Raw genomic sequence first — 24,174 nt, 5'->3', positions numbered from 1 at the left:
CTGTTGGCCATTTGTATGTCTTATTTTGAGAAATTTCTCTTCAGATCTTTGGCCTATTTTAAAATTGGATTATTAGTTTTTTTCCTATTGACTTGTTTGAGCTCCTTATATATTCTGGTTATCAAACCCTTGTCAGATGGATAGTTTGCAAATATTTTCTCCCATTCTGTGGATTGTCTCTTCACTTTGTTATTTCCTTGGCTGTGCAGAAGCCTTTTAACTTGATATAATCCCATTTGTTCATTTTTGCATTGGTTGCCTGTGCTTTTCAGTTATTATCAAGAATTCTTTGCCCAGATCAATGTTCTGGAGAGTTTCCCCAATTTTCTTAGAAGTTTTATAGTTTCAGGTCTCGTATTTAAGTTTTTAACTCATTTTGATTTAATTTTTGTATATGGTGAGAGATAAGGGTCTCGTTTCATTCTTCTGCATATGGATATCCCATTTTCCAAGCACCAGGTATTAAAGAAACTATTTCCCTAATGTATGTTCTTGACATCATTGTAAAAAATGAGTTCACTGGCCGGGCACGGTGGCTCACTCCTGTAATCCCAGCACTTTGGGAGGCCGAAGCAGGTGGATGATGAGGTCAGGAGATTGAGACCATCCTGGCTAACACGGTGAAACCCCATCTCTACTAAAAATACAAAAATATTAGCCAGGCATGGTGGCGGGAGCCTGTAGTCCCAGCTACGTGGGAGGCTGAGGCAGGAGAATGGTGGGAACCCAGGAGGCAGAGCTTGCAGTGAGCTGAAATCACACCACTGCATTCCAGCCTGGGCGACAGAGCAAGACTCTGTCTCAAAAAAAAATGAGTTCACTGTAGATGTATGGGTTAATTTCTGATTCTCCATTCTGTTCCATTGGTCTATATGTCTTTCTTTTAGGCCAGTATCATGCTGTTTTGGTTACTATAGCTCTGTAGTATAATTTGAAGTCAGGTAATTTGATTCCTCCAGTTTTCTTCTTTTTGTTCAGGATGGCTTTGGCTATTCTGGGTCTTTTGTGGTTCCACGCAAATATTAGAATCATTTTTTTCTATTTCTGTGAAGAATGTTGTTGGTATTTTGATAGCGATTACATTGAATCTGTAGATTGCTTTGGGCACTATGGATGTAACAATATTGATTCTTCCAACCCATAAACATAAAATATCTTTCCATTTCTTTGTGTACTCCTCAATTTCCTTCATCAGTGTTTTACAGTTTTTATTATAGAGATCTTTTACTTCTTTGGTTAAGTTTATTTCTATGTATTTTATTTTATTTGTAGCAATTATAAATTGGGTTACATTCTTGATTTCTTTTACAGATTGTTTGCTGTTGGCATATAGAAATGCTACAGTTTTTTGTATACTGATTTTGTATCCTGCAACTTTACTGAATTTGTTAATCAGCTCTAATAATTTTTTGGTGGAGTCCTTAGGTTTTTCTAAATTATAAGATTATATCATCTGTGAACAAGAATAATTTGACTTTTCCTGTCCCAATCTGGATGCCATTTATTTCTTTCTCTTGTCTAATTGTTCTATCTAGGACTTCCAGTGCTATGATGAATAATAGTAGTGAAAGTGGGCATCCTTGTCTTCTTCCAGATCTTAGAGGAAAAGCTTTCAGTTTTTTCCCATTCAGAATGTTACTAGCTGTAAGACTGTTGTATATGGCTTTATTATGTTTACATACATTCCTTCTTTACCAATCTTTTTGGGAGTATTTTTTATCATGAAGGGTGTAGATTTTTATTGAATTTTTTTTCAGAATTATTTGAAATTATCATATGGTTTTTGTTGATATGATGTATCATTCTGTTGATATGTTGTATCACACTGATTGATTTGCATATGGTGAACCATCCTTACATTCCTGGAATAAATTTCATTTGGTCATATTAAATTATTTTTTAAATTGTTGTTGAATTTGATTTACTAGTATTTTGTTGAGGATTTTTGCATCAACATTAATCAGAGATATTGGCCTGTAGTTTTCATTTTCTGTTGTGTATTTGTCTGGCTTTGGCATAAAGGTAATACTGGCCTTGTAGAATGAGTTTGGAAGTATTCCCTCCTCTTCAATTTTTTGGAATAGTTTGAGTAGGATTGGTATTAGTTCTTCTTTAAATGTCTGGTAAAATTCAGCAGTAAAACTATCATCAGGTTCCAGGCTTTTCTTTTTTCATTTTAATCCATTTGCTGCTGCCAGAAAATTTAATTTCATTTTTAGTTAGTAGGCCACTGAGTAGTTTAGTGTGTAGACTTCATGTTTCCATGGTTCTTTAGTTTGTTTAATTGACTCAAAGTGGTAACCAATAAAAGTTTCCAAATTTAAAACCTTTCTTTTGTAAATGGATTTCTATGAAACTTGTAAGTACAAAATCTCAGAAAGATACAATTAAATTATACTACATGATATCTACATGTCACAGAATCATGATCAGAAGTTTTCACTCCTGCTCCCAAATAAAATGTTGGCCTGATAGATATTTTCAAGTAAAATACTTGGCTGTTCTTGAATCTGTAAGAACATGAGTCTTTTAAATTACAGCATCTGAACAAAAAATTCAGGGAAAAACAAATAAATAGGCCCTTGACTATGGCCTGCCAGAATCCAGTTTGGAGATAAAAAGGACTTAATTTGGAGGCACAGATAACATTGTACTATTAATTTCCTAGACTACTTGCCTAACTTTGATTTGTCTCATCCAAGAAATGACTGAGAAGGGAAAGTGTATAGTATTATCTAGTCTTTTGTTTAACTTTTACCTGTTTCTTCATGGAATTAAATGATAAAAGAGAAACAAAAAAAGTTCTTAAATTAAGCATCAAGACTAAAGACAGATATTTAAGACACATTTTAATGATTAATTGTGAAATCACCCTTCAAAAGATGGAAAAGAAATTTTGAAACAATTCTTGGCTTGGTCAGGAGGACAATTCATGTCTTCAGTTAAAACTATGATAATAGTGTTGTTACCAAAATGGTGGAATAGGGAGCCCTAGGCCTTGTTCCCCAATAGAGACAGCAACTTAACAACAATATATGGAACAAATTACCTTTTTTAGAACTCTAGAAACAACTTATGTTGCAGCACCCCAGGTAAATCCAAAGCCAAGAAGAGCTGTATTGAAGTGGATAAGAAAGTGTATTATATTTACTTGCGATACCCCCTTCACCTAGTGTGCACAGCACAGTATGCTCAAGAGAGAACTTGGAATATCAGAAACACACAGTGGGGAGGCAAGACGTAAAGAAGTAGAGTTTTTGCATGTGATTGAAGTTGTTACCAGTTTAAAATATATTGTTGAAACTTTAAGAAGTTTTTTGTGATCCCCATGGTAACCACAAAGAGAACAGCTTATGAATGTACACAAAAGAAAATGTGATCCTTTCAGTAACCACAAAGAAAATAGCTAATGAAAATACACAAAAGAAAATGAAAAAGAAATCAAGGCATATACTACCAAAAAGAAAATCAATGAAAAAGGAAGGATGCCAGAGAGAAAGAGGTATAAAATAGCTACAAGGCATACAAAAACACAATGAATAAAATGTCAATAGCAGCTCTTCCATATTAGTAATATCTTCCATGTAAATAGACTAGTTTCCCCAATAAAAAGACAGGTTGGCTGAATGGATTAAAAAATTCTACTATATGCTGTCTACAAGAGACTCACTTTAAATCTAAGAAGACATATAAGGTGACAGTAAAGGAATAGAAAAGATACTCCCTGCAAATTGTAACAAAAAGAGAGTATAGATGGCTACATTTATACCAGAAAAAAATAGTCATTAAGTAAAAAATATCACAAGGTACAAAGAACAATATATAATAACCTGGTCCATTTACCAGGAAAATATAATAATTATAAATATATACACACCTAACGTCAGTGTTCTCAAATACATGAAGCAGACATTGACAGGATTCAAGGGAGAAATAAACAGCATACAATAGTAGTAGGATTCAATACTCCGCTTTCAATAATGGGTAGAACAGCCAGCAGAAGATCAATAACGAGACAGAGGACATGAATAACATCATAGACCAAATGGACCAAACACACATCCATACAACATTTCACCCAACAATGGCAGAATACATATTCTTCTCAAGCACAGTTGGAACATTCTGCAAGAAAGACCACATATTAGACCATAAAACAAGTCTTAACAGTTTTAAGCAGATTGAAATAATATCAAGTATTTTTCCCAGTACAATAGAATGAAACTAGAAATCAATAGCAGAAGAAAAACTGGAAAATTCATGAATATGCAGAATTTAATCAACACACTCTTAAATAACCAATGAATCAAAGAAGGAATCACAAGGAAAATTGCAAAATAATTTGTAAAAAGGAAACAAAAATACAACACACTAAAACTTACAGAAGCAGCAAAAGCAATACTAAGAGAGATTTTTATAGTGGAATATGCCATTAAAAAAAGAAAGGTCTCTGGGCAGGGCGCAGTGTCTCACGCCTGTAATCGCACCACTTTGGGAGGCTGAGGTGGGCGGATCACAAGTTCAGGAGATTGAGACCATCCTGGCTAACACGGTGAAACCCCATCTCTACTAAAAATACAAAATATTAGCTCGGCATGGTGGCGGGTGCCTGGAGTTCCAACTACAGGAGGCTGAGGCAGGAGTATGGTGTGAACCTGGGAGGCAGAGCTTGCAGTGAGCTGAGATGGCGCCACTGCACTCCAGCCTGGGCAACAGAGCAAGACTCTGTCTCAAAAAAAAGAAAAAGAAAGGTCTCAAATCAACAAGTTAATTTTATACACAAAGGAACCAGTAAAAGAAGAACAAACTAAATCCAAAGTTAGCAGAAGGAAGAACATAAAGATTAGAGTAGGAATAAATGGAATAAAGAATAAATTTTACAAAAGTTAGATTTAAAAAATATCAACAAAATTGAAAATCCTTTAGCTAGATTAAGAAAAAGAGAGAATACTCAAATAACTAAAATCAGAAATGAATGCCTCATTCATTTTTTATCAGATATTATAACTGATACCACAGAAATAGAAAGGATTATAAGGGACTACTAAGAACAATTATAAGCCAACGAGCAAAGAGTTAGGCAAACTAGAAGAAATGGGTGAATTCCTGGTAAGATACAACTTACCAAGATGGAATCATGAAGAAATAAAGAAATCCGAACAGATGTATAACTAGTAAGGAGAATAAATCAGTATTCAAAAATCTCCCAAAAAAAATGGACCAGACCCATATGATTTCACTGGAGAATCTACCAAACATTTAAAGAAAAATTAATAATTATCCTTAACCTCTTCCAAAAAAATCTCAGAGAGAAAACACTTCTAAACTTATTTTATAAGGGCAACATTACCCTGATACCAAACCTAGACAAAGATACAAGAAAACTATAGATTATTATACCTGATGAATATTAATGAAAAATCCTCAACAAAATATTTGCAAACTGAAATTAACAGTACATTCAAAGAACTATATATTGTGACCAGGTTTTATTCCTCCTAATGCAAGGATAGTTCAATATATGAAAATCAGTGTAATACATTGCATTAACAGAATAACAGACAAAAAGCACACAATCATCTTAATTGATTCAGAAAAAGCATGTGACAAAATTGAACACCCTTTCATGACAAAATTACTCAAGAAACTAAGAATAGAAGAAAATTACCTCAACATAATAAATGTTATGTGTGGGTTTGAATAAGTATGTATGTATATGTATAGGTAGACACATATATGTTATGTAAATGTAATATGTGTGCACACATACAGGGCTAACACCATACGCAATGATGAAAATCTGAAAACTTTCCCTAAGATCAAGAACAAGGCGGGGTGGTTCCAAGATGGCTGAATAGGAAGAGCTCCAGTCTAAGCTCCCAGCATAAGTGACACAGAAGATGGGAGATTTCTGCATTTCCAACTGAGGTACTGGCTTCATCTCACTGGGGGGGCAGGACAGTGGGTGCAGGACAGTGGGTGCAGCCCACTGAACATGAGCCAAAGCAGGGCAAGGCATTGCCTCACCTGGGAAGCGCAAGGGGTCAGGGAATTCCCTTTCCTAGCCAAGGGAAGCGGTGACAGACGACACCCAGAAAATCGGGTCACTCCCACCCTAATACTGCACTTTTCCAATGGTCTTAGCAAACAGCACACCAGGAGATTATATCCCGTGCCTGGCTCGGAGGGTCCCATGCCCACGGAGCCTCGCTTATTGCTAGCACAGCAGTCTGAAATTGAACTGCAAGGCAGCAGTGAGGCTGGGGGAGGGGCACCCGCCATTGCTGAGGCTTGAGTAGGTAAACAAAGTGGCTTGGAAGCTCGAACTGGGTGGAGCCCATCACAGCTCAAGGAGGCCTGCCTGCCTCTGTAGACTCCACCTCTGGGGACAGGGCATAGCCAAACAAAAGGCAGCAGAAACCTCTGTAGACTTAAATGTCCCTGTCTGACAGCTTTGAAGAGAGTAGTGGTTCTCCCAGCACGGAGTTTGAGATCTGAGAACGGACAGACTGCCTCCTCAAGTGGGTCCCTGACCCCTGAGTAGCCTAACTGGGTGGCACCATCCAGTAGGGGCAGACTGACACCTCACATGGCCAGGTACCCCGTTGAGACAAAGCTTCCAGAGGAGCGATCAGGCAGCAACATTTGCTGTTCAGCAATATTCGCTGTTCTGCAGCCTCCGCTGCTGATACCCAGGCAAACGGGCTGGAGTGGAACTCCAGCAAACTCCAACAGACCTGCAGCTGAGGGTCCTGACTCTTAGAAGGAAAACTAACAAACAGAAAGGACATCCACACCAAAACCCCATCTGTACGTCACCATCATCAAAGACCAAAGGTAGATAAAACCACAAAGATGGGGAAAAAACAGAGCAGAAAAGCTGAAAATTCTAAAAATCAGAGTGCCTCTCCCCCTCCAAAGGAACACAGCTCCTCGCCAGCAATGGAACAAAGCTGGACAGACAATGACTTTGACAAGAGAAGAAAGCTTCAGACAATCAAACTTCTCTGAGCTAAAGGAGGAAGTTCGAGCCCATCGCAAAGAAGCTAAAAACCTTGAAAACAGATTAGACGAATGGCTAACTAGAATAACCAGTGTAGAGAAGTCCTTAAATGACCTGATAGAGCTGAAAACCGTGGCACAAGAACTATGTGACAAACGCACAAGCTTCAGTAGCCAATTCGATCAGTGGTTGAAGATCAGATGAATGAAATGAAGTGAGAAGAGAAGTTATCTTCTCACTTTAGAGAAAAAAAGAGTAAAAAGAAATGAACAAAGCCTCCAAGAAATATGGGACTGTGTGAAAAGACCAAATCTATGTCTGATTGGTGTACCTGAAAGTGACAGGGAGAATGGAATCCAGTTGGAAAACACTTGCAGGATATTATCCAGGAGAACTTTCCCAAACTAGCAAGGCAGGCCAACATTCAAATTCAGGAAATACAGAGAATGCCACAAAGATACTCCTTGAGAAGAGCAACTCCAAGATACATAATTGTCAGATTCATCAAAGTTGAAATGAAGGAAAAAATTTTAAGGGCAGCCAGAGAGAAAGGTCAGGTTACCCACAAAGGGAAGCCCATCAGACTAACAGAGGATCTCTCAGCAGAAACTCTACAAGCCAGAAGAGAGTGGGGGCCAATATTCAACATTCTTAAAGAAAAGAATTTTCAACCCAGAATTTCATATCCAGCCAAACTAAGCTTCATAAGTGAAGGAGAAATAAAATGCTTTACAGACAAGCAAATGCTGAGAGATTTTTGTCACTACCAGGCCTGCCCTACAAGAGCTCTTGAAAGAAGCACTAAACATGGAAAGGAACAACCAGTACAAGCCACTGCAAAAATATGCCAGATTGTAAAGGCTATCGATGCTAGGAAGAAACTGCATCAACTAATGAACAAAATAACCAGCTAACATCATAATGACAGGATCAAATTCACACATAACAATATTAACATTAAATGTAAATGGGCTGAATGCTCCAATTAAAAGACACAGAGTGGCAAATTGGATAAAGAGTCAAGACCCATCAGTGTGCTGTATTCAGGAGACCCATCTCATGTGCAGAGACACACATAGGCTCAAAATAAAGGGATGGAGGAAGATCTACCAAGAAAATGGAAAACTAAAAAAGGCAGGGGTTGTGATCCTAGTCTCTGATAAAACAGACTTTAAACCAACAAAGATCAGAAGACACAAAGAAGGCCATTACATAATGGTAAAGGGACCAATTCAACAAGAAGAGCTAACTATCCTAAATATATATGCACCCAACACAAGAACACCCAGATTCATAAAGCAAGTCCTTAGAGACCTACAAAGAGACTTAGACTCCCACACAATAATAATGGGAGACATTAACACCCCACTGTCAACATTAGACAGATCAATGAGAGAGAAAGTTAACAAGGATATCCAGGAATTGAATGCAGCTCTGCACCAAGCAGACTAATAGACATCTACAGAACTCTCTACCCCAAATCAACAGAATATACACTCTTCTCAGCACCACATCACACTTATTCCAAAATTGACCACATAGCTGGAAGTAAAGCACTCCTCAGCAAATGTAAAATAACAGAAATTATAACAAACGGTCTCTCAGACCACAGTGCAATCAAACTAGAACTCAGGATTAAGAAACTCACTCAAAACCACTCAACTACGTGGAAAATGAAGAACCTGCTCCTGAATGACTACTGGGTACATAATGAAATGAAGGCAGAAATAAACATGTTCTTTGAAACCAACGAGAACAAAGACACAACATACCAGAATCTCTGGGACACATTTAAAGTAGTGTGCAGAGGGAAATGTATAGCACTAAATGCCCACAAGAGAAAACAGAAAAGATCTAAAATTGGCACTCTAACACCACAATTAAAAGAACTAGAGAAGCAAGAGCAAACACATTCAAAAGCTAGCAGAAGGCAAGAAATAACTAAGATCAGAGCAGAACTGAAGGAGATAGAGACACAAAAAACCCTTCAAAAAATCAATGAATCCAGTAGCTGGTTTTTCGAAATGATCCACAAAATTGATAGACTGCTAGCAAGGCTAATAAAGAAGAAAAGAGAGAAGCATTAGACACAATAAAAAATGATAAAGGGGATATCACCACCGATCCCACAGAAATACAATCTACCATCAGAGAATACTATAAACACCTCTATGCAAATAAACTAGAAAATCTAGAAGAAATGGATAAATTCCTGGACACATACACCCTCACAAGACTAAACCAGGAAGAAGTTGAATCCCTGAATAGACCAATAACAGGCTCTGAAATTGAGGCAATAATTAATATCCTACCAACCAAAAAATGTCCAGGACCAGATGGATTCACAGCAGAATTCTACCAGAGGGTACAAGGAGGAGCTGGTACCATTCCTTCTGAAACTATTCCAATCAATAGAAAAAGAGGGAATCCTTCCTAACTCATTTTATGAGGCCAGCATCATCCTGATAACAAAGCCTGGCAGAGACACAACAACAAAAAAAGAGCATTTTAGACCAATATCCCTGATGAACATTGATGCAGAAATCTTCAATAAAATACTGACAAACCGAACCCAGCAGCACATCAAAAAGCTTATCCACCATGATCAAGCGGGCTTCATCCCTGGGATGCAAGGCTAGTTCAACATATGCAAATTAATAAATGTAATCCAGCATATAAACAGAACCAAAGACCAAAAAACACATGATTATCTCAATAGATGCAGAAAAGGCCTTTGACAAAATTCAACAGCCCTTCATGCTAAAAACTCTCAATAAATTAGGTATTGATGGGATGTATCTCAAAATAGTAAGAGCTATTTATGACAAACACACAGCCAATATCATACTGAATGGGCAAAAACTGGAAGCATTCCCTTTGAAAACTGGCTCAAGACAGGGATGCCCTCTCTCACCACTCCTATTCAACATAGCGTTGGAAGTTCTGGCCAGGGTAATCAGGCAGGAGAAAGAAATAAAGGGTATTCAATTAGGAAAAGAGGAAGTCAAATTGTCCCTGTTTGCAGATGACATGATTGTATATTTAGAAAACCCCATCATCTCAGCCCAAAATCTCCTTAAGCTGATAAGCAACTTCAGCAAAGTCTCAGGATACAAAATCAATGTGCAAAAATCACAAGCATTCTTATACACCAATAACAGACAGGGAACCAAATCATGAGTGAACTCCCATTCACAATTGCTTCCAAAGAGAATAAAATACTAGGAATCCAACTTACAAGAGATGTGAAGGACCTCTTCAAGGAGAACTACAAACCACTGCTCAACGAAATAAAAGAGGACACAAACAAATGGAAGAACATTCCATGCTCATGGATAGGAAGAATCAATATCATGAAAATGGCCATACTGCCCAAGGTAATTTATAGATTCAATGTCATCCCCATCAAGCTACCAATGACTTTCTTCACAGAATTCAAAAAAACGACTTTAAAGTTCAAAGGAACCAAAAAAGGGCCCACATTGCCAAGACAATCCTAAGGCAAAAGAACAAAGCTGGAGGCAACACGCTACCTGACTTCAAACTATACTACAAGGCTATAGTAACCAAAACAGCATGATACTGTTACCGAAACAGAGATATAGACCAATGGACGAGAAGAGAGCCCTCAGAAATAATACTACACATCTACAACCATCTGATCTTTGACAAACCTGACAAAAACAAGAAATGGGGAAAGGATTCCCTATTTAACAAATAGTGCTGGGAAAACTGGCTAGCCATATGTAGAAAGCTGAAACTGGATCCCTTCCTTACACTTTATACAAAAATTAATTCAAGATGGATTAAAGACTTAAATGTTAGACCTAAAACCATAAAAACCCTAGGAGAAAACCTAGGCAATACCATTCAGGACATAGGCATGGGCAAAGACTTCGTGTCTAAAACATCAAAAGCAATGGCAACAAAAGCCAAAACTGACAAATAGGATCTAATTAAACTAAAGAGCTTCTGCACAGCAAAAGAAACTACCATGAGAGTGAACAGGCAACCTACAGAATGGGAGAAAATTTTTGCAATCTACTCATCTGACAAAGGGCTAATATCCAGAATCTACAAAGAACTCAAATAAATTTACAAGAAAAAAACAAACAACCCCATCAAAAAGTGGGCAAAGGATATGAACAGACACTTCTCAAAAGAAGACATTTATGCAGCCAACAGACACATGAAAAAATGCTCATCATCACTGGCCATCAGAGAAATGCAAATCAAAACCACAATGAGATACCATGGCACACCAGTTACAATGGCGATCATTAAAAAGTCAGAAAACAACAGGTGCTTGAGAGGATGTGGAGAAATAGGAACACTTTTACACTGTTGGTGGGACTGTAAACTAGATCAACCATTGTGGAAGACAGTGTGGCAATTCCTCAAGGATCTAGAACTAGAAATACCATTTGACCCAGCCATCCCATTACTGGGTATATACCCAAAGGATTATAAATCATGCTGCTATAAAGACACATGCACACGTATGTTTATTGTGGCACTATTCACAATAGCAAAGACTTGGAACCAACCAAAATGTCAATCAACGATAGACTGGATTAAGAAAATGTGGCACATATACACCATGGAATACTATGCGGCCATAAAAAAGGATGAGTTCATGTCCTTTGTGGGGACATGGATGAAGCTGGAAACCATCATTCTCAGCAAACTATCGCAAGGACAAAAAACCAAACACTGCATGTTCTCACTCACAGGTGGGAATTGAACAATGAGAACACTTGGACACAGGAAGGGGAATATCACACACCGGGGCCTGTTGTGGGGTGGGGGGAGGGGGGAGGGATAGCATTAGGAGATATACCTAATGCTAAATGACGAGTTAATGGGTGCAGCACACCAACATGGCACATGTATACATATGTATCAAACTTGCATTTTGTGCACATGTACTCTAGAACTTAAAGTATAATAATAATAATAAAAAGAACAAGGCAGGAATGTCCATACTGACCACTTCTTTTTTTTTTTTTTCCTTTTTTTGAGACGGAGTCTCGCTCTGTTCCCCAGGCTGGAGTGCAGGGGCACGATCTCGGCTCACTGCAAGCTCCACCTCCTGGGTTCAGCCATTCTCCTGCCTCAGCCTCCTGAGTAGCTGGGACTACAGGCGCCCGCCACCACGCCCGGCTAATTTTTTTTTTTGTCTTTTTTTAGTAGAGACGGAGTTTCACCATGTTAGCCAGAATGGTCTCGATCTCCTTACCTCATGATCCACCTGCCTCAGCCTCCCAAAGTGCTGGGATTACAGGCGTGAACCACCACGCCTGGCCCATACTGACCACTTCTATTCAACATAGTAGTGACAGTCTTAGCCTGGGAAATTAGATACGAGAAAGAAATAACAGGTATCCAAAATGGAAAACAAGAAGTAAAATGATCTCTGTTTACAGATGACATAATCTTATGTGTAGAAAGCACTAAAAACTGTTAGAACTAATAAATTCAACAAAATTTTATCATCCAAAGTGAACAAAAAGTAATTGCATATTTATACACTAACAGTCAGTAATCAAAAAACGCATTTAAGAAAACAATCCCATCAAGAACTTATAACAGCATAAACAATAGTAACAAGAAGAATAAGATACTTTGGAATAAACTTAACCAAGGATGGGAAAACCTTGCACACTGGAAGCTACGAAACAGGCTGGGTGCAGTGGCTTACACCTATAATCCCAGTACTTTGGGAGGCCAAGGTGGGTGGATTGCTTGAGTCCAGGAGTTCAAGACCAAGTTGGGCAGCATGGCAAAACGCTCTCTCTACTAAAAATACAAAAAATAGCCAGGCATGGTGGCACGTGCCTGTAGTCCCAGCTACTCAGGAGGCTGAGGTGGGAGAATCACCTGAGCTCAGGAGGTTGAGGCTGCAGTGAGCCGAGATCATGCCACTGCACTCCAGCCTGGGCAAACAGAGTGAGACCCTGTCTCAACAAAACAAAACAAAACACAGCAAAACACAAAAAACCTACAAGACATTGCTGAAAGAAATTAAAGAAGATGTAAATAAATAGAAAGACATACTGTACTCATGAACTGAAAGACTTAGTGTTAAGATATCCATGTATCCAAAGTGATTTACTGATTCAATGCAATTCTTATCAAAATGCAAATGACATTTTTGCAGAAATGGAATAAAACCATTCTATAATTTACATAGAATCTCAAGGGACCCTGCATAGCCAAAACAATCTTAAAAAAGAAGAATGAAGTTACAGTGTTCACACTTTTGATTTTAAAAATATTTTGAAGCTAGAGTAATTAAAGACAGTGTAACACTGGCATAAAGACACATATATAGACCAATGAAACAGAACAGGAAGTTCAGAATTAAACTCTCACATATATGATCTTCAACAAGGGTACCAAGACAAAACAATGGGGAAAGGACAGTCTCTTCAATAACTGGTGTTGTAAACACTAGATATCCACATGCAAAAGAATGAAGTTGAAACTTAACCTTATATCATATATAAAAATTAACTTAAAATTATTTAAAGACCTAGACATGAGACCTACAACTATAAAATGCCTAGGAGAAAAGTGTAAGAAAAGCTTCATGACACTGAATTTGGTAATGATTTCTTGAATATGATACCAAAAGAATAGGAAACAAAAGAAAAAGGTAGACAAATAGGACTACAACAAACTTAAAAATTTTTGCACATCAAAGAAGCAGTGACAAAGCAACCTGTGAAATGAGAGAAAATATTTGCAAATTATATCTAAAAGGGGTTAATATCCAGAATACTTGTCTATAGAGAACCACTACAAATCAACAACAAAAGACAATCTGTTAAAAAAATGGGCCAAGAACTTGAATAGACATTCCTCACAAGAAGAAGTACAAACATAAAAAAACATGTTCAGTGCCTTTAATCAAATTAAAACTACAATGAGTGATCTCCTGCCCATTAGGATGGTTACTACAAAAAAACAGCAAACAAAAAATATTGGAAGGAGGAGGAGAAACTGGAACCCTTGTGCACTGTTGGTAGGAATGAAAAAATGGTGCAGCTGCTATGGAAAAATGATCTGAGGTTCCCCAAATAATTAAAAATAGAACTACTATATGATCCAGGAATCTCACTTCTGGATATGTATGCAAAAGAACTAAAATAATTATGTCAAAGAGTTATCTGCATACCCGTGTTAATTGCAGCATTATTCACAAAAACCAAGAGTTGGAAGCAACCCAAATGTCTATTAAAAGATGAATAAAGAAAATGCGGACTATACATACAATGGAATGCTATTTGACCTTAACAAAGAAGAAAATTCTGTCACATGCTACGACATGAATGAACCTTGAGAATATTGTACTAAGTGAAATAAGCCAATCACAAAAAGACAAGTATTGTATGATTACATTTATATGCGGTTTCAAAAATAGACAAACTCACAGAAACAGAAACTAAAATGGTGATTGCCAGAGACTGGGGACATGGAGAAATGGGGAGATGTTGTTCAACTGGTTTAGTTTCAGGTTTGCAAGATTAAAAAGTTCTGGGAATTTGTTACACAACAATGTGCATACAGTGAACACTACTAAACTGTGCACTTAAAAAGTGGTTGAAATGGTAAATTTTATATGTGTTTTAAAATATATATTTTTTTAATTTTTAATATTTTTAAAATTTTTTTGAGACAGTCTCACTCTGTTGCCTGGGCTGGAGTGCAGTGGTGCGATCTCGGCTCACTGCAAGCTCTGCTGCCTGGGTTCACGCCATTCTCCTGCCTCAGCCTCCCGAGTAGCTGGGACTACAGGTGCCTGCCACCACGCCCAGCTAATTTTTTGTAGTTTTTAGTAGAGATGGGGTTTTTCACCGTGTTAGCCAGGCTGGTCTCGAACTCCTGACCTCAGGTGATCCGCCCACCTCGGCCTCCCAAAGTGCTGGGATTACCGCGTGAGCCACCACGCCTGGCCTGTATGTGTTTTTAAAATCACAATGAGAAATTAAAAAATAAATGAAAATAAGAAATGCTTAGCATATAAGAAAGTGAAGCATCGAAGCCCACGAAGATACAGTGAGTTTGCTTACTCCCAGCTTGTCTGGCACTGTCCAGATCTTACTGCCGATAGTCCTGCACCCTGAGTATAACCTCAGTCCCAGGCACACCAGATGTTCGGACATTCTATATGAAAACCAGAGCATTTAAAGAAATGGTGTAAACAGAATAAAGGTATTTTGTTGAAAATAAAGTATAATGCTATCCTTACTTGGGAATCCCATTGCCTTTAAAGTGAAGCATATTACTGGGATGTAAACCTGTATTTTTCTCTCTTGGCTCTTTAACAGATTCTCCAGATCTGTCTTATTTATATTTCCTCCAAAATACTTTTGTGATTTCTATCTTTTCTTCTTTCCGAGCCACACTTCAGCTTCATTCCTTATGCACAGGAGAGTCTGTTCTTGGTTTCTTTTCTTCCAGGTTCTGACTTTTAATCTGCCCAAATTGTAACTGGGGCATTTATTGACAAAGAGAAATTTGAACATGTAACAGCCTTTTATTTTCTTCTAATTTTTAAGTGGTTTCTAATTAGGTAATTTCCTGAAAATTAAAGTTCTTAAAGTCTCTGATTTATTAGTTCATCATTCTTAAATTTTTAAGTTTTCTATCATTGTCTAGTAGAGTATGTCCAGTTGATAGGATATCTAAGGACATATTATCTCTCCATCAATTTATTTCTGTATTACACATACTTTCTCTCCATTCTCTTCTTCAGACCTTCTGCACCACCTCCCCCCAAAAGTTGTAACAAATAAAAATGTCTCCAGACATTGCTGAATGTCCCGAGGCGGCAAAATTTCCCTTGGTTGAGTACAGCTGATAGAAATAATGGCCAAATTTCAAGATTTTTTCCAAAGTGGTCTTCATATTCAATTCCCAAACGTGTACTTAACATTGTTCCTTCTGAAAAGAGTACTTTCCCCATTTTCTCTACCTGGAGAGAACTTCAGGAAGCTGAGACCGGCCAGACCACAGAGCTTGACCCAGGTTCCAAGACTGATGAATACCACGAGCAGAACAGTTAGGATAACCTCTTGTTTGGTTCATCCTTGTGACAACATAATTGGCCCTCTTAGGCATCAATTTTGGTGTCATCAGATTTGTGCAGTTTCCGGGACAGCCGACCTGGCCATGCTTCCTCCCGTATTGTGAACCGTCTCCTTTTGTTGCGGCTTTGAGGTCTGGTTAGGTGGTTATTATGGGCTTGCCGAATCCACTGCATCTTCGCCTCAACCCACTCTCCAACCCTCCTACCCCCACTTAGATTTCAAGTTCCTTAGGGAGGTAGATCTTTTTTTTTTTTTTTTTTTTTTGAGACAGAGTCTCCCTCTGGAGTGAGTGCAGTGGCACGATCTTGGCTCACAGCAAGCTCCGCCTCCGGGTTCACGCCATTCTCCTGCCTCAGCCTCCGGAGTAGCTGGGACTACAGGCGCTCACCACCACGCCTGGCTAATTTTTTTTTTGTATTTTTTTTTTTTTTTTTTTTGTAGAGATGGAGTTTCACCGTGTTAGCCACCATAGTCTCGATCTGTCAGGAGGTATATATTACTCTACTGTATTAATTGCTGATAATGTCTTCCATGGAGTAGGAACTGAATAAATACTTTTCAAATTGTAAAAAAGAAACAGGGAATACCTCACCAACGTGTTAGAACGAATCAGAGTACCTTGTGGTCTGCCTTTCACACTTAACACTGTCTCTCAATCAGTAACACCACTAGTCACACTGACCTCAGGGACAGACTTGAGGTTCCAGAATGGGTTAGTGTGGATTAGTGTTATTTTACCGAGTGGTCCGTACTCTGTAGACTTTGGGGAACCCAGTCAAGTAAACCCCAGGTAAGCAGATTATTCCTAAGTGGGATAAGGAAGCATTGTCTAGGTCCCTGATTGTTATGGGCTTTGAATTTACCGGTGATCCTTCCGAGTCTTCAATGTATTTCTCAGCAAATATGAATAAAATGTATTGAATTTTACTCTCTCTTTGTACTGGTAATCTCTTCCTGAGAAGTAGTAAGGAAAGCTTTTGATATTCAAGGGCTCTTTCTTTCTCTTTGTGTCCATAGTTCCAGCCATGCGAGATTTCTGTGAAGGATTTAAACAAGAGAAAAACAAAGGAGAAGTAAGCAGCCTGCAAAGAAATGTTTAGAAAATTCCAAGTGGGTGAAGCTTGCGGGATTTGATGAGGTATGAAGAGCCCTGCAAAATGAATTCTTATACAACTTTTGGTATATGTTTTATAATTTCAAAATCAAAATAGGGTCAAAAAGTTTTTAAAGAATAATTTTAAAAAAATACCCTTGCTTAGGTGATAATGGAATATAAGTGAGCCTGGGGATGATGACATAGGCATCCTTGATTGCTCAGGCTATGGGAATAGCGGGTGATACTTGAAGTTTCCTTTTTTTACTGCTGTCTTCCAAATAAATTTTCTGTGTTTAGTAATTACTTGTTGAACAGTCAACCTGCAAATTTTACCATGAAACAACAGGATAGAGCAAAATAATGAGAACTGTAACAAATTTCATGTATTTTTATGGTTTTGTTGTGATAAATTTCACTAATCTAGCTCATGAAGAGCATTTCCTTTAAAAATTCACTTACCTGCATGATGTTCAGCCTGTAGCAACAATAGAGGGCATCTTTCATTTCCCTTATTCGAAATTAAACACCATAGCTTGCAGGTATTTTTACTGTGATGTGAATACCATTAGGAAAAAGTTGCAACTATTATGCTTCTTAGAATTGTTTCACAAATGAGACCTTATTGGAACTATTGACCAAATATTAATGGATGACTGTATGTTTGATTTTTGTATTAAGGCAGATTTTACCAATCAAAAACACTGTTCTAGAGCCTAGAAATTATGATACTGATAAACTCTGAGTATTTTTGTTTTATTGAATAAAGCGAGCAAAATAAATTTTAGAAAAATGAAAGTGACAAACAGACAACTGTTATTATGCAAATCATTCATTTCTGGAGTAACATTAATTGCTTCTAGGATTATGAAAGAATAGGCTATTACCAAGTATGACTGATAAAACCTGAGTTTTTCTAACAGCCTAGGTAAATGGACAGAATACTAATAATAGATAACTCTTGAGCCTAAAGTAAACTATTAAAGATGTTAAGGCATAAAATATCCCACTTTAAAATTCTGCTTGTTAGAGTCAATATTTCCTACTTAATGGTGTGCAATAGAGCTCCTCTCTCCTGAGGCTGGTAACTCTAAGCCACCTCCCATATCAAGATGTCTGTTGTATCTCACATGCCAGTTTGCATGTGAGGGTGATTTGCTTGTCTTGCTAACTTTGTTTTAGTTTTATTTTAGGTGACATCAAGACCATTCTATCATTGGGGTTACACATTTTTCATGTGCAAATTGGAAAGCACGATGAGATATCTCTCTTGCCTGTCATGATTTTTTAAAAAGTGAAAAATAGGCTGGGCGCTGTGGCTCACACCTGTAATCCCAGCACTTTGGGAGGCCGAGGCGGGCGGATCATGAGATCAGGAGATCAAGACCATCCTGGCTAACACGGTGAAACCCCGTCTCTACTAAAAAATACAAAAAATTAGCCAGGCGTGGTGGCAGCCGCCTGCAGTCCCAGCTACTCGGGAGGCTGAGGCAGGAGAATGGCGTGAACCCAGAGGCGGAGCTTGCAGTGAGCCGAGATCGCGCCACTGCACTCCAGCCTGGGCGACAGAGCGAGACTCCATATCAAAAAAAAAAAAAAAGTGAAAAATAAAAATCCCGGTTTCTGGGGAATCAATCACTCATATAGTGCTGTTGTTAATATAAATATCTAAATCTTCACAGAGGAACAGAGGACAATATGACAATAAGCAGTACATTTTCAAGTGTCTTTTATACCCATTGAAAATTTGGTAGAAATTAGATATCTAGGAATTTCCCCTAACAGAGTAAATATACAGGCCCTGTGCGGTGGCTCACGCCTGTAATCCCAGCACTTTGGGAGACCGAGGCGGGCAGATCACGAGGTGAGGAGATCAAGACCATTCTGGCTAACATGGTGAAACCCCGTCTGTACTAAAAATACAAAAACAAAATTAGACGGGCGTGGTGGTGGGCACCTGTAGTCCCAGCTACTCAGGAGACTGAGGCAGGAGAATGGCGTGAACTCGGGAGACAGAGCTTGCTGTGAGCCGAGATCGCGCCACTGCACTCCAGCCTGGGCGACAGAGCAAGACTACGTCTCAAAAAAGAAAAAAAAGTAAATATACAGAAATACCTGGCTATAAAACTGTCACAGCTTATTTCTAATAACCTCAAACTGGAAGCAATCTAAATGTCCATCAAAAGGGGACTAGAATAATACTCAACCCTAAACAGAATATTGTGGAATATTTAATGACATGTGATGACTTCTATTTTAAGAACAAAACAGGCTGGTGCTGTGACTCAGGCTTATAATCCCAGCACTTTGGGAGGCCGAAGCGGGCGGATCACGAGGTCAGGAGATCGAGACCATCCTGGCTAACATGGTGAAACCCCGTCTCTACTAAAAATACAAAAATTAGCTGGGCGTGGTGGCCGGCGCCTGTAATCCCAGCTACTCGGGAGGCTGAGGCAGGAGAATGGCGTGAACTTGGGAGGCGGAGCTTGCAGTGAGCCGAGATAGCGCCACTGCACTCCAGCTTGGGCGACAGAGCGAGACTCCGTCTCAAAAAAAAAAAAAAAAAGAATGAAACAAAAGATGTCAAGTCCTTAGTCATTATAAAAATGATGCTTAATCATCTTCTTGGATTTTGCAGATGAATTGGTGAATAGTTTTGTGACAGAACTCTGGTTCAAGATCCATTCAAGGATATAAGACACTTGCATTGAATGGTTGAATAGGGAGATTTCTCAGGAGAATGTTGTTGGGTGCGGTTGAATATTTACTCTCCCACATCCCTGCCTGGCAGCAGGGCCTGTAAGGAGACTATTCTGTGAGCTTGTATCATCTCCCTGGATTCTAGGAGCAAATTAAGAAGCAAATGTTGGACCGCTGCCTGTGAAAACCACAGGTCCAAGACACTGAGAGGAACCAGGAACCTTGGTAAGAAGAGAGGAAAGAGGTGTGGGTGCCTACACTTTTCATCATTTGCATGACAAGGGGGTCCCATGAGTCAAGTACAGTCTAGGAGGTAATTGAGGTGGAGCTGTGCTGAAGGGACCCTGACCAAGAGTTGAGGGGCACCAGCGGAGAGGCTGTGGGTTGTACCTCCAGGGGCAGATGCTGGAAGTGGTGCCTGAAAGGAGTCAGCAGGGAGAGTCACATTGCTTGTATCTTGAGACATAACTGGGTGTGCAAAATGGGAAATCACTATGGATCTCTCAATAGGAATCTTTCAGGGATCGAGCCGGTTGTGAACATTCTGTAACATCAGATTAAATAGGGCCTTTTCTGTTCTTCTTCTCTCTTTCATGCCTTTCTTCCCCCAGATAGACATACTCAGTGAGCTTCCTTCCCAGTTTGAAGCAGGTCTGAGGTGGGGAAGTAGAGAAAATCAAAGTTTTGACTATTGCATGGAAGTGGACATCCTAATTATTGAAATAATACTGTTGTGGCCACGGCTGATGTTTAGCTGACATGTACTGGTGTGGTTGCACTGGTTATTAAAATATTAAAATACTTTAATATTGGTTGGTAAACAGTCCTCATCCCAGGCCCCTTGAGGGCCTCCCCTTGGCCCTGGAAACCCTGTGGGCACTGCTATTCCTCCTTCCCACCCCCTCCACACACTTCCTATCCCTGGAGACCAGTGTCCCCGGTGGTGAGGCTGATGCTCCAGTGGGCTGTACCCAATGTCTCTGGTTTCGCAGCCCGGCTTCCTGGGATTGTCCTCATGTGATCCTTATGGGAACAGCAACTTCCTCAATTGTCACCTCTTTTAAATTTCACCCAAGAGAAATTATGAACTGGCTCAAGTTTTATACAAAGGACTCCCCCAAAATCAGCCTCAAAAGCACTTTTGTTAGGACATTTTTGAGAAAAAAATATATTATGCTTTATAACCATTTCTAGGGGATGGTAACATGGCTAACTTTTAAACTTTTATTTATTAGTTTTTTTTTTTTTTTAGATGGAATCTCGCTCTGTTGCCCAGGCTGGAGTGCAGTGGTGTGACCTCGGCTCACTGCAAGCTCTGCGGTTTACACCATTCTCCTGCCTCAGTCTCCCAAGTAGCTGGGACTACAGGTGCCTGCCATCACGCCCATCTAATTTTGGTTTTGTATTTTTAGTAGAGACGGGGTTTCACTGTGTTAGCCAGGATGGTCTCGATCTCCTGACCTCGTGATCCACCCGCCTCTGCCTCCCAAAGTGCTGGGATTACAGGCATGAGCCACCACGCCTGGCCCTGACCAGTATTTCTTAAGTTTCATAAAAAAAAATATATATAGAGTACTCTTTTGACTATTACTGTTTTGAATGAGAGGAATAAAATAATACATGCAAATAAATGGGATTTTGTATTTTTCCTTCACATACCTTGACCTACGTTTAAAATGTAATCCTCTCACCCTCCCGACAACTCCATATCCCCACCCCCTGCTCTGTGTGGTCAGAGTTGGTGCATCCCAGTGCCTTGAATAGGGTCTGACACATTTGCTGTTGGAATCACTTGAAACATTTCACTTAGCCAGGAACATAGTAAAGTATAAATGATGCTGAGGTATATCTCCCCAAGGAGGAGAACACAGAGCAGGTTCTCTGTGGGGGCAGGAGGAGGGACTGGCCCTGTGTACCCACTGCCTCCCCACGGCTTCCTCAACTTTTGTTTGATTTTTCCTCAATCGGGAACATGACATCACATTCATCCAGACCTTGAACCCATCTTATTATGTTTATTCCTAGGTATTTTCTTGTTTTTCTGACATTGCAAATAGAATCTTTTTCCTTATTTCAATTTTCTGGTTGATTATTTCCATCATAAAGGAAAGTTGCTCTGTAAAATTTACCTGTTTCTAGCCACGCGATAAAATTTTCTTATTAGTTTCAATGGTGACTGTATATATACACACACACACACACAGACATATATATATATACTTTAAGTTCTGAGATACGTATGCAGAACGTGCAGGTTTGTTACATAGGTATACACGTGCCATGGTGGTTTGCTGCACCCATCACCCCATCATCAACATTAGGTATTTCTCCTAATGCTATCCCTCCCCTAGCCCCCCACCCCCACTGACAGGCCCTAGTGTGTGATGTTGCCCTCCCTGTGTCCATGTGTTCTCATTGTTCAACTCCCACTTAATGACTGAGAACATGGGGTGTTTCATTTTCTGTTCCTGTGTAAGTTTGCTGAGAATGATGGTTTCTAGCTTCATCCATGTCCCTGCAAAGGATGTGAACTCATCCTTTTTTATGACTGCATAGTATTCCATGTTGTATATATACCACATTTTCTTTATCCAGTCTGTCACTGATGGGCATTTGGGTTGGTTCCAAGTCTTTGCTATTGTGAACAGTGCTGCAATAAACATACATTTCCATATGTCTTTATAGTAAAATGATTTATAATCCTTTGGGTATATACCCAGTAATGGGATGGCTGGGTCAAATGGTATTTCTGCTTCTGGATCCTTGAGGAATCGCTACACTGTCTTCCACAATGGTTGAACTAATTCACACTTCTACCAACAGTGTAAAAGCATCCCTATTTTTCCACATCCTCTCCAGCATCTCTTGTTTCCTGACTTTTTAATGATTGCCATTCTAGCTGGCAATCTCATTATGGTTTTGGTATCTCATTGTGGTTTTGATTCACATTTCTCTAATGACCAGTGATGATGAGCTTTTTTTCATATGTTTTTTGGCCACATAAATGTCTTCTTTTGAGAAGTGTCTGTTCATATCCTTTGCCCACTTTTTGATGGGGTTGTTTGTTTTTTTACTTGTAAATTTGTTTAAGTTCCTTGTAGATTCTGGATATTAGCCCTTTGTCAGAAGGATAGATTGCAAAAATTTTCTCCCATTCTGTAGGTTGCCTGTTCAGTCTGATGACAGTTTCTTTTGCTCTGCAGAAGCTCTTTAGTTTAATTAAGTCCCATTTGTCAATTTTGGCTTTTGTTGCCATTGCTTTTGGTGTTTTAGTCATGAAGTCTTTGCTCATGCCTATGTTGTGAATGGTATTGCCTAGGTTTTCTTCTAGGGTTTTTAGGGTTTTATGTCTTACATTTAAGTCTTTAATCCATCTTGAGTTAATTTTTGTAGAAGGTGTAAGGAAGGGGTCCAGTTTTGGTTTTCTGCATATGGCTAGCCAGTTTTCCCAACACGATTTATTAAATAGGGAATCCTTTCCCCATTGCTTGTTTTTGTCCGGTTTGTCAAAGATCAGATGGTTATAGATGTGTGACATTATTTCTGACGCTTCTGTTCTGTTCCATTGGTCTATATATCCATTTTGGTACCAGTAAATGGTGACTTTTTTTAAAAAGCAAACTCTTTTGAATTTTTTATGTTTATAATAAAGCAAATAATTTTGTCTTGCTTTTATAAAAAAATTGAGGTAAAATTCACATAACATAAAGTTAACCATTTTACAGTGAACAATTCGGTGGCACTGAGCATATTTACAATGTTATAGAAGTACCACCTCTGTTTAGTTTCAAAATATTTTCATCACTACAAAATAAAACCATGTAAGCAGTCAAATCCCACCTGTCCTCTCGTTCTGTCTCTGTCAACCACCAATCTGTTTTATGGGTTTACCTGTCCCGGATATTTCATATAAATGAAATTATACAATAACCCTGTATAATTTTTTGTGGGCCTGACTTCTTTCATTTAGCATAATGTTTTTGAGGTTCATTCATGTTATAACATTTATCAGTACTCCACTTCTTTTTATGGCTGCATAATATTCCACTATATGTGTATATCATAATTTGTTTATACATTCCTCTGTTGACGGACATCTGGGTTGTTTCCAACTTTTGGCTATTTTGAAGAGAGCTCTTTTGAAGATGTATGTACATGTATTTGTTTGAGAACTTGTTTTCATTTCTTTGGGGTATATACCTAGGAGTGAAATTGCTGGGTCATATAGTAATTCTATGTTCAACTTTTTGACCACTGCCAAACTGCTTTCCACAAACATCATC

The 24,174-nt window shown here is 38.8% G+C and overlaps 1 long non-coding RNA gene across 1 annotated transcript in view; it reads left to right on the top strand.

Annotated features, from left to right (window-relative positions):
* The first annotated feature begins 16,215 nt into the window (after positions 1–16,215).
* LOC129044150 (uncharacterized) overlaps positions 16,216–24,174 on the top strand; it is a 44,000-nt gene continuing 36,041 nt past the window's right edge. Inside the window, exons 1-2 of the long non-coding RNA XR_008504621.1 lie at positions 16,216–16,587; positions 17,116–17,236. This is a non-coding gene — a long non-coding RNA (uncharacterized LOC129044150). The remainder of the gene's footprint in view (positions 16,588–17,115; positions 17,237–24,174) is intronic.

Source organism: Pongo pygmaeus, chromosome 13, assembly GCF_028885625.2.
Source record: "Pongo pygmaeus isolate AG05252 chromosome 13, NHGRI_mPonPyg2-v2.0_pri, whole genome shotgun sequence".
In the NCBI taxonomy this organism is placed as follows: domain Eukaryota; kingdom Metazoa; phylum Chordata; class Mammalia; order Primates; family Hominidae; genus Pongo; species Pongo pygmaeus.
The sequence above is the reverse complement of the archived record's forward strand: the minus strand, read 5'-3'. Positions and strand labels throughout refer to the sequence as shown.